The 13,143-nt window shown below is 33.1% G+C and overlaps 1 long non-coding RNA gene across 1 annotated transcript; it reads right to left on the bottom strand.

The window, feature by feature from the left end:
• Window positions 1–8,083: 8,083 nt before the first annotated feature.
• LOC127096757 (uncharacterized) lies at window positions 8,084–8,771 on the bottom strand. The gene is made up of 2 exons (XR_007792801.1): window positions 8,633–8,771; window positions 8,084–8,505 (listed from the first exon to the last, which is right to left on the bottom strand). It is a non-coding gene; the product is annotated as an uncharacterized LOC127096757 (long non-coding RNA).
• Between the last annotated feature and the right edge of the window lie 4,372 nt (window positions 8,772–13,143).

Below are 13,143 nucleotides of genomic sequence, written 5' to 3'. Positions count from 1 at the left end.
CCAAAGGTAAGTTGGATTTAACTTATTAGGTTTCATCCTTTTAGTATTAATGTTATAAATAGGCATTTCAAGATCAAGGACATATAGTCCATTGTTCATTTGTGCAATATCATATAATATATCATTCAAATAAATTGAGCAACAATTGTTCTTTATTATAAATGCAAAACCAAACTTTTCCAACCAAGAAACGGAAATAATATTCCTGCTAATTGCAGGTACATAATAACAGTTCTCTAACTGAATTATTAAACCACTAGTAAAGTCAATGCATAAGTTCCTACGGCTAAAGCAACAACCTTTGCTCTATTTCCAACTCGTAGGTCAACTTCACCTTTTTCCAAATCTCTACTCCTTTTTAGCCCCTGCACATCGGTACAAATGTGAGAACCGCATCCAGTATCTAATATCCATGATGTAGAAGTAGATAAATTAATTTCAATAACAAAAATACCTGAAGTTGAAGTCTCTACTCCATTCTTCTTATCTTCCAGGTACTTTGGGCAGTTTCTTTTCCAGTGTCCGGTCTTACCGCAATGGAAGCATGTGCCTTCCTTTGCTATGCCTCCACTAGGCTTCAAAGCAGCAACAATGGGTTTGGGTTTGGAAACTTCCTTGCCTTTCCCTTTATCACCCTGCTTGGTGGGTCTTTTGTTCTGTCTCTTTCCATTTTCGATCATCAGAGTGGACTTCCCTTTTGACTTTAGATTCTACTCAGCAGTTCTTAACATGGCTAGCAGTTCAGGAAGATATTTGTCCATATCATTCATATTGAAATTAAGGACAAATTGACTAAATCTATCTGGCAACGATTGCAAGATCAAATCAGTCGCAAGTTCCTTTCTGAGGGGAAAACCCAACCTCTCAAGGTTCTCCACATACCCAATCATCTTGAGCACATGGGGACCTATAAGGGCTCCCTCAGCTAGCTTGCCTTGAAAAAGGGCTTTTGAAACTTCAAACCTTTCATGCCTTGCTTGCTCTTGATAGAGCATCTTCAAGTGTTCGATCATATTGAACACTATCATATTCTCATGTTGCTTTTGCAACTCTGAGTTCACGGTAGCTAGCATGAGGCAAGCAGTTTCATTGGCATCATCGACATCCTTCTTATAAGCATCTCTTTCTGTCTTAGGTGCAGAACTAGGAGGTTCCTCTTCAGGAACAGGTTTCTCCAAGACATACAGCTTTCTATTATGTTTGAGGATAATCCTCAGATTTCGGTGCCAATCCAGAAAATTTGTCCCAAACATTTTTTCCTTGTCAAGGATTGATCGCAAAATGTTGTTAGAGGTGGTTGTTGTCATGGTAATCTACATGAAAATAATGAAAATATAAGTATCAATAACATATTTAATTAGGCCTTTAATTAAATATGCTCCCACTATTTTACTCAAAACAAATATCCCTCACCATTTGATTCGGAAAATCCCGTTGGAAGATTTTCTAGTGGGTCAAGATCCACATTTCACTTTGTTTTAAGTTCGCGTAGGCGGATTACACAAAACTAGGTTATTTAGGTAGGAACTCCTTCCAATTGTATCTAATACAACTGTCGAATATTTTAGTTGGGTGAATAACTCCTTATTCCAATCCATCACATGGATCATTTCCTACTCTTTCTTCTAAACGTATATAATCTTATTATAATTTGTTTAGTTAAGTTTGACCCATTGTTTTAGCAATTGGATATTACAATTATCCCATCGCACCTTACTAATATAGAACATGCACCTCGCATAGGCGAAACCTACATTATTCGATACTAGTCTTGATGAGTGCTAAAACTTGGAAAGCATAAACTTAATATTTAATTTGAGGGAATTTGCAATTATTCTGATCTCACCGGCTTATTTATCATATAAATCGTCTCTCACATGCATCAACATACATTCACATGCATCAACATACATAATGAAACAGTTATGGCCCATAGCGCAATTGTTTTCCCAAGCTAATGAGAGAACCTAAGCTAACCTAATAACGATCTAAGCTTCTCCAAGCAAGATCTTCAAGGTTGTCCTCCTTTAATATTGAATTCTTCTCTTTCTTCATAACATTACATTACATAAAAGAAACTCATTTTACATACGAGGGAGTGAGATGAGAAAAGAAGTTACATTAAGAGATTAAAAGAGAGGCACGACACGCAAGTCATATTTTAAAATCCCAAAACAAAATAAAGGAAAACTAAGGCCATAACCGATCGCCACAAGACAATAATAATAAACACATTATTATTATTAATTTCAATTCTATTAATTAATTAAAACCAAATTAAATTTCGGCGACCGATCACACTACGCAGAGTTAGCCGGGGGTTCCGCTGCCCGTTCAGCGGACAGTGGTTCCGCTGACCGTTCAGCGGACGGGGGTTAAGGTGGAAGCGCCCCCTGCAGAGTTGCAGGGGCAGCGCCCCAACTCAAAATTTTAATGAACAATTCATTTGAAATCGACGTTGTTTTTTGCATCAACACTTGATACTTTAAAGCACAACTCTTGCGCAATCACAACCCTAATCGCATAACTCTTAGATAGCACAACCCTTGTGCCTTCATTAACCCTAATGCATCAATTTCAGACCGTCAAACACACCTTGATTGTTAGTTCAGTATGATTGATCAACATGTCATTGGTTCACCATAATAATGTCGGATCAAGAAGCAAATGACAATTGATCGCTAAAAGGAAAAAAACCATTAAGTTTTTGAATGAACGAAACAGAAACAGTATATCATATATACCGTATTTTGCATTAGGATTACTTATATCATATATATAACTTGATCGATCTCAATTGTGTAACATATGGACGGTCAATGTATCGCTACTTCACCATACTAACGTCGGATTCCGAAGCATAGTCAACATCAATCATCCAAATCGTACACACATGATGCCAAATTTAATTACTCGTTTATTCTTTGATTCATTATGTCTTTTAATTGTATTAATACAGAAAATACAAAAAATAAACAGCTATCAGATGCATGGTTTCATAAGTGACTCTAATACCATTTAAGGAGAAGAGCGATCCAAAATGCAGCGGAATTTAAAAATTTCTCCTTTAGTGATCCTTACGAATGGGCATGATCAGTGATAGAATCGTTACCTCTTGTGGCGATTGAAACCTTTGATGCAGATCTACAGAGCGATCACGAACGTTGAACGATGACAACGCCTCTACTCAATCCACACGAACGGGTTCCTTCAATCTTAGTGCTAGCTGTTTCGAATGAAGGCTTTGAGTGAGAGAGAGTGAGAGAAACGAAATTGCAACTGCACAAATGCTTCTGCACAAGGGTTCTATTTATAGAACCACATGTGTGGGCTAAAAGCTAAAAAATCCCACCTAAGTGTATGTGGCCCATATCTTATAATATGCCAAAATCACTTAAGCGCGTGGTACCTTACCATATTTTGTATTCTACTTAAGTACACCATACCTTATGATGTTCTACAACTCACTTAAGTGCACCGTACCTTACGGTGTTCCCTAGTTACTCTCTCTCTCATCAATCCTTCCTTTTGTGTGTGACCCTGTAGGTTTTCGCGGCATTGGCAATCATATTAAATCACGTATTTAATATAATAAATAGTGAGACGTATCTAGCAACACATCACTGCTACCCAAGACACGAAAATGTCATGTGATCTGACAAATCCTTTGGTGATAATACTTATATGTACAATTACCCTTTTGTCCTTATGTCTATATTGAACACAAGGCATAGACCGTGTCATCCTTGTCCAGTTCAATATTGGGCCCATCGACATTTATCTTGTTACGCAGGATAGGCAAATTCCATCTAGATCACTCATATGTCCCTCAACATGCTTCGTGGAGTACCCATTAACTGTCTTTATGGTCATCTAGTTACGGATAATGTTTGATCAGCAATAAGGCACTCTACTCTACATCTAGGGTCCATAGTGGTTTCAGGTCGAAGGGTGGTATACACCATTATCACCATGAGAATAACTTATGACACTTTGCATAACATTCTATATAGTATTCTCATAGCGTGTCAATCCAGTATAAATATTACTCTTAATATTCATACCTATGTTTAAGACTTGATAACTCCTTATCCATGATCCATGAGATGTGATCACCAGTCTATATACATAATTGTCTTAATGCTTTAATGTTATCCCACTTCACAATAAAGCTCGACTACGGATACTTTAAAAATAATTTCCTTATGTTTAATGTGATCTCATGATTAAGTCATACTTGATACATTAAACGGACTAGCTATTCTAGGGATTTTATTAAACAAACATAATAAAGAAAAAGCCTTTTATTATTAATAAATAATTCGATACAAGTACCAAAAATATTGGCCTCTAGGGCTTACACCAACACGTAGGCATTTCAATATGAAATGTATGTGAAAGGGAAAGGAATGTTTGGTCATCTCAATGGGGCTTCAAAGGCTCCAACTGAGAAGGTTGTGTTAGATACATGGGAAACAAAGGATGCACAATTTATTTCATGGATGCTTCCTTCCATTGATCCTAAAATGGTTAATAATTTGCACCCTTCTCGACTTCCAGCTCCATCTAGGATCAATTGAAGGTTATATACAATCAAAATAATGCAACAAAACGCTTTCAACTTAAACTAGATATTTAAAACTACCGACAAGGCCCTCTGTCCATTCAAGATTACTACTTTGGTTTTCTAAATATATGGGTTAAACACTATGTTATCTTACATGTTTATGTTCCTAAAACATGTTTTTCAATTGTTCATAAGATTTATGAAGTCAACAAACATGATTAGTTTCTTATGAAACTTTGCACAAAATTTAAGGTGGCTCATGCAAATTTACTGAACCGCAATCAAATTGCTGGTTTAGAAGTTTGTGTACGGGAACTTTTTCACGAAGAGCATCACTTACTCATCCAAAAGAACATGTCGCTTGACTAGAGTACTCTTGAAGCTCTCACAGTCTCCTATTAAACCCAAAATATAGCCGACTGAAGTGATACATAGTGTGTCTATAGTTTTTCGTGCAAACAGTTTGGTCATATTACTCGCAGCCAAAGTAAGAAATTATGCAACTACTGCAAACAACATGGACACATTATTATTGAGTTCTCACGTAGCAATTGTTTCATGTAGAATCAAGTGTCGGGGATAATGATCACGAATGGACCTAAAATAGAGAGATTGTTTCCGCTCCAATTTCATTCCTCTAACTTTTATTTATATTGTATTGATGTCACACATCCGTTTATAGATTTTCATAATAAATTAGGACATCCAAACTTTTTTTTTTATCTCACTTAATAAAAACATGTTTTTGGGCAACAAGAATGTCACTATTGATCTTTCTTTTAAATTTTTAGTGTGTAAACTTTCCAAAAGCAAAACTCTTCCTTTTCTTCTCCATGCTTATTATGGTGAGAAATGTTTTGAAATCACTCATAATGATGTTTGCGGCGTGTCTTTTATTTTTTCTCATGTCGAATATAAATACTTTGTGACATTTATTGATGACTTTATCTATTTTACTTGAGTTCATTTTCTTCAATCTAAAGCTAAATTTTTTGAAATTTTAAAGAATTTTTTTGCATATGTTGAAAACGAATTTCACATCACCATTAGAATCTTATGCACTGACTCTAGTGGGGAATATATTTCTCATGCTTTTCGGGTATTTTTTCAACTAAAACGTATCACATCTCAGCCTTCATGTCCTTATACGCCTCAATAAAATCGCATCACAAAATTCAAAAACCAGCATGTACTTGATGTTACACGTCCCTTGGTTCTTGTTGCCTCTTCCCCTCCCCATTTTTGGGTTGAAGCTTTACCCACAATTATCTTTCTCATATATCGTCTTCCTTTTAAGATTTTTAGGCTTGATTATCCTTATTTTCGTCTCTTTCATGCACGTCTTGATTATACCAATCTTCTTCCATTTGGCAGTGTATGCTCTGATCATCTTTCACCTCCTGAATGAAATAAACCTGGTGCCCAATCATTTAGGTGTGCATTCTTGGGTTATAATACCCCTTATAAAGGATTCTTATGTTATAATCCCACCTTTCATCGCTTACGCGAATATAGCAAAGTTGTTTTCTTTGATCAATAATTTTTTCCAAGTTATAAACCTTCCTTTGTTGGTTATGTTGCTCTTGTTAATTATTCTAACAAATATCCTCTTCTAGAATGATTTATACTAGGTCAAGTTTATGTTATAAGTACTCCTATTATGTCCCTTCTCTTCGTTGATCTGTCACGCGAGCCACCACCAACACCTCTACGATGCATACAACAACTATCTCGTCCACCTGATTGGTATGAATAGAAGCATTTTTGTCTTACTACTACTCTATCTGGTACGTTTATTCTTACTTGTTATTCTTAGATATTTAAATATGCTTGTTAGGTTACAATAATGAATGATGAACTACATTCCCTTGAAGAAAATTTCACTCGGGACATTGTTCCTCAACCTCCAGGTGCTAAGCTTATTTGGATTAAATGGGTGTATTTGGTTAAACTGAATTCATATGGTACTCTTATGTGTTACAAGGCTCGATTTGTTGGATTAGGTAGTTAATAAGAGTATGGTGTGAATTATGATGAGATCTTCGCACCTGTTGTAAAACTGACTGGTATTTGATTCATTTTGTCTATTGTTTCCTCTCAAGGATGTCCACTTACTTAAATGGATGTGGAATAATTAATTTCTTCATGGATACTTGGTAGAAGATATTTATATGACCCTTCCTCTAGGGTTGCGTTCCTCATCTGAAGGGGTGTGCAAGCTTAAACGTTATGTATATATAGATTAGAACGAGCTTCATATGCATGGTTTAAAATGTTTCAGAATATTATACTCAATTTTCTTTTATTCATAGTAAATTTGACTCACCCATATTCATTCATCGCACATTGACTGATATTGTTCTTCTACTTATCTATGTTGATGATATAATTATTACCAATTCTGATCATGCCACAATCTAGCAATTTAAAGAGCAACTTCAATATTCTTTTCATATGAAAGATCTAGCGGATCTTCATTATTTTTTAGGGCTTGAGATTTGTTCTAATTCCAAGGTAATTTTTCTCCATTAAAATAAATATTTAAAATAACATTATTTCTTTTGCTTGTCTAACTTCAGCCCCTCTAGTGGAAACTCTTCTCGAGGTTAGTGTTACATATCGTCACGATGAAGGTGATTGATTGATGATCCTTTATTGTACAGGCAGTTGGTAGGTAGCCTTAATAATCTTACCATTATGATCCTTTATTATACCATTCTTCTTCTCAAACCTACCATTTTTCTTTGAGAATTTCCCCTTAACGAACAAACCTTCACCAACAGACGATGACTTATGCTCCTTTCGTTCGTTAAAATCTTTGGAGTACAACGCTGATTGAAATTCTTCAAAGGTCAACAAATCTCTTCCATACATGAGACTTTCTTTGAAATGAGCACAAGACTTAGGTAAAACACACAACAACACAATGCTTGATCTTCATCATTAATCTTTACCTCAATATTCTCAAGATCAAGAATCAACTTATTGAACATATTCACCTACTCAGTCAAGACTTTGTCTTCACTCATCTTGAATGAATACAAAACTTTCTTCAGGTAGAGACGATTGACCAAGTATTTAGTCATATATAATCCCTCGAGTTTGCTCTACACACCCGCTTCAGTTTTCTACTTTGAAACTTGCCTCAGAACCTTATCACCAAGTCTCAAGATGATTGCATTATGGGTTTTTTCGATCATCATCATCTTCTCCTTCTCCATCAGGGCAACATCCATCTTCTCTAATCCTTTCAACGCTTCTAAGAAATCCTGTTGAACCAGTAGAGCTTGCATCTTCAAGCGCTATAACCTGAAATCATTCACATTGGTGAATTTCTCAATCTAATACTTTGTTGACGACATATTCTCCTCCACGCTCACCGCATCAATTTGTTGTCAAAGGATGCCTAGAAATCAAGGTATGATTGATTTCGTGATTAACAAGAAAACCACAAAGTAAAGCGGTATAAAAACTGGATTTTTGATTCAATTACACATTAAGGAACAATGTTTACAATTGAATTTCAATCACACCACTTTCTCTTTTTGATTAGGATTATCAAGGATTGATGACTAGTATGTTATTTATAAGAAAACTAAACCCTAACTTTCAACTAATATACTAAATAATTGACCCATCAAACTGACACAATTCGGCATGCTAACTTAAATAACATACTAACATATTTCGATTAAATTCTTCAACTTCGACAGAGCTCTTCGACTTCGATATAATTTACTAAAAAAACTAGCTTATCACCCATAAGTGACATATAGCAATAAATGTTATTATGAATGCATAGTTAATTAATCTATAGGCTCTAACAGAGGTTTTGAGGTAAAAGATGGAGAAGAAAATTATCAAACTTGATAACTAAAGTTCTGTATGGCTTAACAAGGGTAGAATCTTTCACAAATATAGATGGTAGCAAATCCATCCTGCAAAACAAGAGTACATACAAGAATGATTTCATTTTTGTTGTTTGTGTATGGGATCCGAAACCAAAAAAAAAGAAAGAAAGAATAGACAAAACTCCAAAAATTGCTGGTTATAGTACGTGAATACCTTGTGATTCGAAGTTATGTGATGTTTACCAGTCTTTGCCCACTTTGGAGGGTACATGGAACGTGCAATGGTTTGAAAATGGATGTATGATGATTAATGAGGTGATGGAAGATCACCAAAGAGAGGGCTTAAACACCACAGATATAAAGGTATAAAAGTAGGTTTAAAGCAGAATGTTTAAGCTAAAGCGACTTTATTTTATGTCTCACTCACTAATTAATAATATTCTTTTCAACAAACTATATATGCTAGTAAATCTTTTGAGATTTTATTTATGTATATGCTAGTAAATCTTTTTGATTTTATTTATGTTCCATGATCCATCACCCACTATAATAACATGAGTGAATGAAAATCATTCGGTCATTGCCTAATACTTGTGTTACATGTCATAACAGTAAATAAATAAATAAATAAATAAATAAATATATATATATATATATATATATAATATATATATATATATATATATATATATATATATATATATATATATATATATATATATATATATATATATATATATATATCGAGGATCAAATGATACTAAAATGTTAAACTTAATAATACGACACATCCAATAACTCTATTGGATATCTATATAACAAAATCCAACTTTCGATTGAAAGTTATTATCATATAAATTATGTCTATAAAATTTAATTTCAAACAAATCATTTGATATGTCAAACATAGTAACACAGTAACATGACATCTCCAATAATTTTTCACTAGATATCCATATAACAAAATTCATAGTTGGATTGAAAGTCGTTATCATTTAAATTATGTATACAAAATTTAATATCAATAAAAAATAATTTAATATCTTAAAGAGAATGATCAAAATTAACGATTTTGTTGAAGTTTTGTAAGATGTTAGTTTTCAAACATCTTGTTGACATATCAAATGATTTTTGATTGATGTTAAGATTTATAGACATAATTTATATGATAATAACTTTCAATCGAACGTTGAATTTTGTTATACAGATATCCAATAGAATTATTGAATGTGTCATTTTATAAATTTGATACTCAACGTCAAAATCAAAAGCATAATCCTCCCTTTCAACATGTTATAAATTTGAAAAGAATTCTAACAAATCAAGATCAATTAAGTTCTTGCATAATTTAAAAAAAACTATTTCTAGTTGCACTACTACAAATTATATTTATTATGACAAAAAAATTATTTTGACCAACATAAAATCGAGGTATATATCCTATGAACATCATGTTTAATTTACTTTAAAAATAATATACAACTTATACCCTCAATTTTACAGAAAATTGAGAGGAAATAAGTATGAGACACCTCGTTTTGAATCCTATATACTACTATTTTTTTCCAATTCTTTTGGTATCACTATTTCTCATTTGATGCCTTTCTTTTTTTTCTTTTTCTATTTATTTTGAATTATGTAGTAAATATTTCAATCTCGTTTTTTTTTTCTATTAATTAATTTTATTTTTAATTTGTATTATCCATCGGTTACCTGTCTCAACCGAGGGATTATATATTATCATGACTATTTATAAATTAATATTTTTAATTATTTTTTTATTTTTAATTATTAAACAATCTAATTCATCAATTTTGTCTTAAAATTGATGTGATAGTTCTTTTACATTAACAATCAGAATATGACATGTTTTTTTAATTAATTTTTTCCTCGATTTTGCCTAATAACTGACATGTTTATTCTTTTGCATGAATACTTCATAGAACTAGACTCTAACTTTTCAACTCATCGTGTTTCATTTTCATTCTCTTAACAAAAACCCTTGATGATTTTCATCAAAACTCAGATTCCACCATCTATTTTCAACATCAACTCGAACATCAACTCTTCCAACCTTACTCGTTGAAGCTTCGTCATCACGTTTGAGGTACGTAACTCACCACTGAGATTTTGTTTATAACTGAAATGATGTTAGTTTTAGAAATGTTCATAGAAATGACTTTATTTTTAGAAATGTTCATAGAAATATTGTTAGAAATTGTGTTACGTACTAACCGAAATGGTTATAGTTTTAGAAATGTTCATACAAATTATTATAGTTTTAGAAATCTTCATAGGAATGGTAATATCGTTGTTTATTATACTATTCATATATGTTATTTTTCTTGAAATAATTCATGATAACTTATTGTTTTAATCTTTAATCATGTTCATTCAATGTGTTTGTAACTTGTTTCAAAAATAGTCATTATAACTTGTGTTATAAATGTGTCAGAAATAGTAACAGTGTGTCTTTTTATTACCTTAGTACTTGTGTTTAAATTTGTGTTTGAAATAATTTATGTGTTGTTATATGACTTATGTGTTAGAACTTAGAAATATTCAATATTGTGTTTTCTTATAACTTCAATTTGTGAACCATTTTAGATGAAGTGTTGTCTATGTTTTTAGTTAGTATGTTTCTATGGTCACTCTCTACTGCATATTTCTAGTTAGTATGTTTCTATGGTTTGAATCATTTTGGATGAAGTATTGTGTGATGTGGCTTTGAAGTTCATGTTGGTGTCTCTGTTATATATTGCTAAATTTCTTAATTTACACATACATGTTCGATTCGACAAGAACCTCTCATACAACCTCTTCTACAACCTCTGCTAATACAAAAAGTAAACAAAAAACTAGAGGTTCCACAATGTTTTTTAAGGTGAAAAATGTCCACGAAAACTGTGTTCACTCCTCGGTTAATTTTAATGTAAGAACTGGAAAGGCTTATGGTGAACATGCTAGTGATTTTAAGGGCTACTTAGCATTACAAGGTACAAGAAAAATGAGTATTTGTATAGATAACTAACACGACATTGATGGTGATTTGAAAGATAGCATATAAACCGATAATACATTATATATTATGAATTTTATGATTTGTTTTACAAGTATAGATGACCACTTACTTTTTGGGTTTAATACTAATAACAACTCTATTATGTAAATATAGGAAGTGGTTGTTGCTCCAAAGGATAAAACGCTGAAAAAGGAATGTCTTGGATATGCTGGTGAGCGTTGGAAGGGGCTTGAAGACAGCACACACATGACTATATTAAAAATGAAAATATTAAATCAGAGCCTCCATACATGAAGTATCCATTAATAAGAAAGTTTAGGAGGATTTTGAAAAGCCACACACCATTCCTGATTTCTTGGCTATAGAATAGAGCTAAAAATATCTATCCACATAGATTGTCTCATGGATGATATGATAAACTTTAGCAGAAAATAATTAATTAAAAAAGAAAACAAAGGGAACTATAGATGAAAGATCCTTCTAGAAGCCTTGATCGTAGTCCATCTCCACCATCACGCCATGAGAATTGGAAGAGGGAACATCAAAGAAAAGATGGTGAGTTTACATCAGAGACTACACACAAAGTGACTGAAAAGATTGTAAGTAAATACTTTTTTCAACATTACTTATTTTTAGTTAATTCAATTTGGTAAAGATGAACTTTTACATGTGTTCTAGGATGGTACTAGTTGAAAAATCCAAAGTTGGTATCTTCGTCCCACCAGATCGTCATAACATCTTGGTAGAAGTGATTGGAATTGAGGAGCATGTTAGGTGTATCAATGGTGTTGGAAGAGGAACCAACTGGAAGTTACATTTTGGAGCATCGCAATTAATTAAAAAAGTAAACCATAAGAGATAAATTAAAGGGATAGTTGTTGAAAATTTATGGGAGGTATTAAAGCAAGAGGAGGAGAAGTAGGCTTAGGAGTGATGAAGAAGTGGACTCGGAAGGAACGTGGGAGGGTGGACATGGAGCATCAGAAGAGTGTGTTGCATGAGGAGCAAAGATGATGTTGCAGGAGGTGCAGAAGGGGGTCCAAGAGTAGAGAGAGAGAGAGAGAGAGAGAGAGAGAGATAGAGAGGTAGGCTGAGGAGGAGCGAGAGAAGTTGTCTGAGGAAGTGCGGGAGAAGTTATCCGCTGAAGTGAGAGAGAAGTGTATCTGCGATGTGATTGAGGTATGAGTATAAGTTTAAAAAAATTGTATTGTATATTGTTGTTATTGTTTGTGTATTTTAATTTTTGTATTGTATTTTGGTTGTTTTTATGATGCAATAATTGAAATCAATGGGTGTACTCAACCACCCAATTTTTGATCAGTTGAATATACCTGAGAAGGTATTTGAGAAAGTTATTTGCACTGTGCAAGCACAAAAGATAGTTGTTCTTCCCCACAAAACAATATTGAGACCATACCACCTCAACTAGATAACACTTTGAGACTATCAACAATGATAAAGGAGATTTTATACATCTTCCAAATTATTACATTAAAACATGACCCATATCAAGTTTATTTACTTCCTAAGAGTTGTATTATAGAACTTTTGAAGGCAAATGATTGGCTGGACATAACAGTACTACAAGTGTGGTGCTCGTAAGTATAATATTTAGACTGATTTCAATTTATATTCATTATTCTCATAATTTAACATAAAGATGTGACTTTTTGCATCAACTTTTAATTAAGTTCATGCACGAT

This window comes from Lathyrus oleraceus, chromosome 6 (genome assembly GCF_024323335.1).
Source record: "Lathyrus oleraceus cultivar Zhongwan6 chromosome 6, CAAS_Psat_ZW6_1.0, whole genome shotgun sequence".
Taxonomy (NCBI): domain Eukaryota; kingdom Viridiplantae; phylum Streptophyta; class Magnoliopsida; order Fabales; family Fabaceae; genus Lathyrus; species Lathyrus oleraceus.
This window is presented reverse-complemented; position numbering and strand designations above follow the sequence as displayed.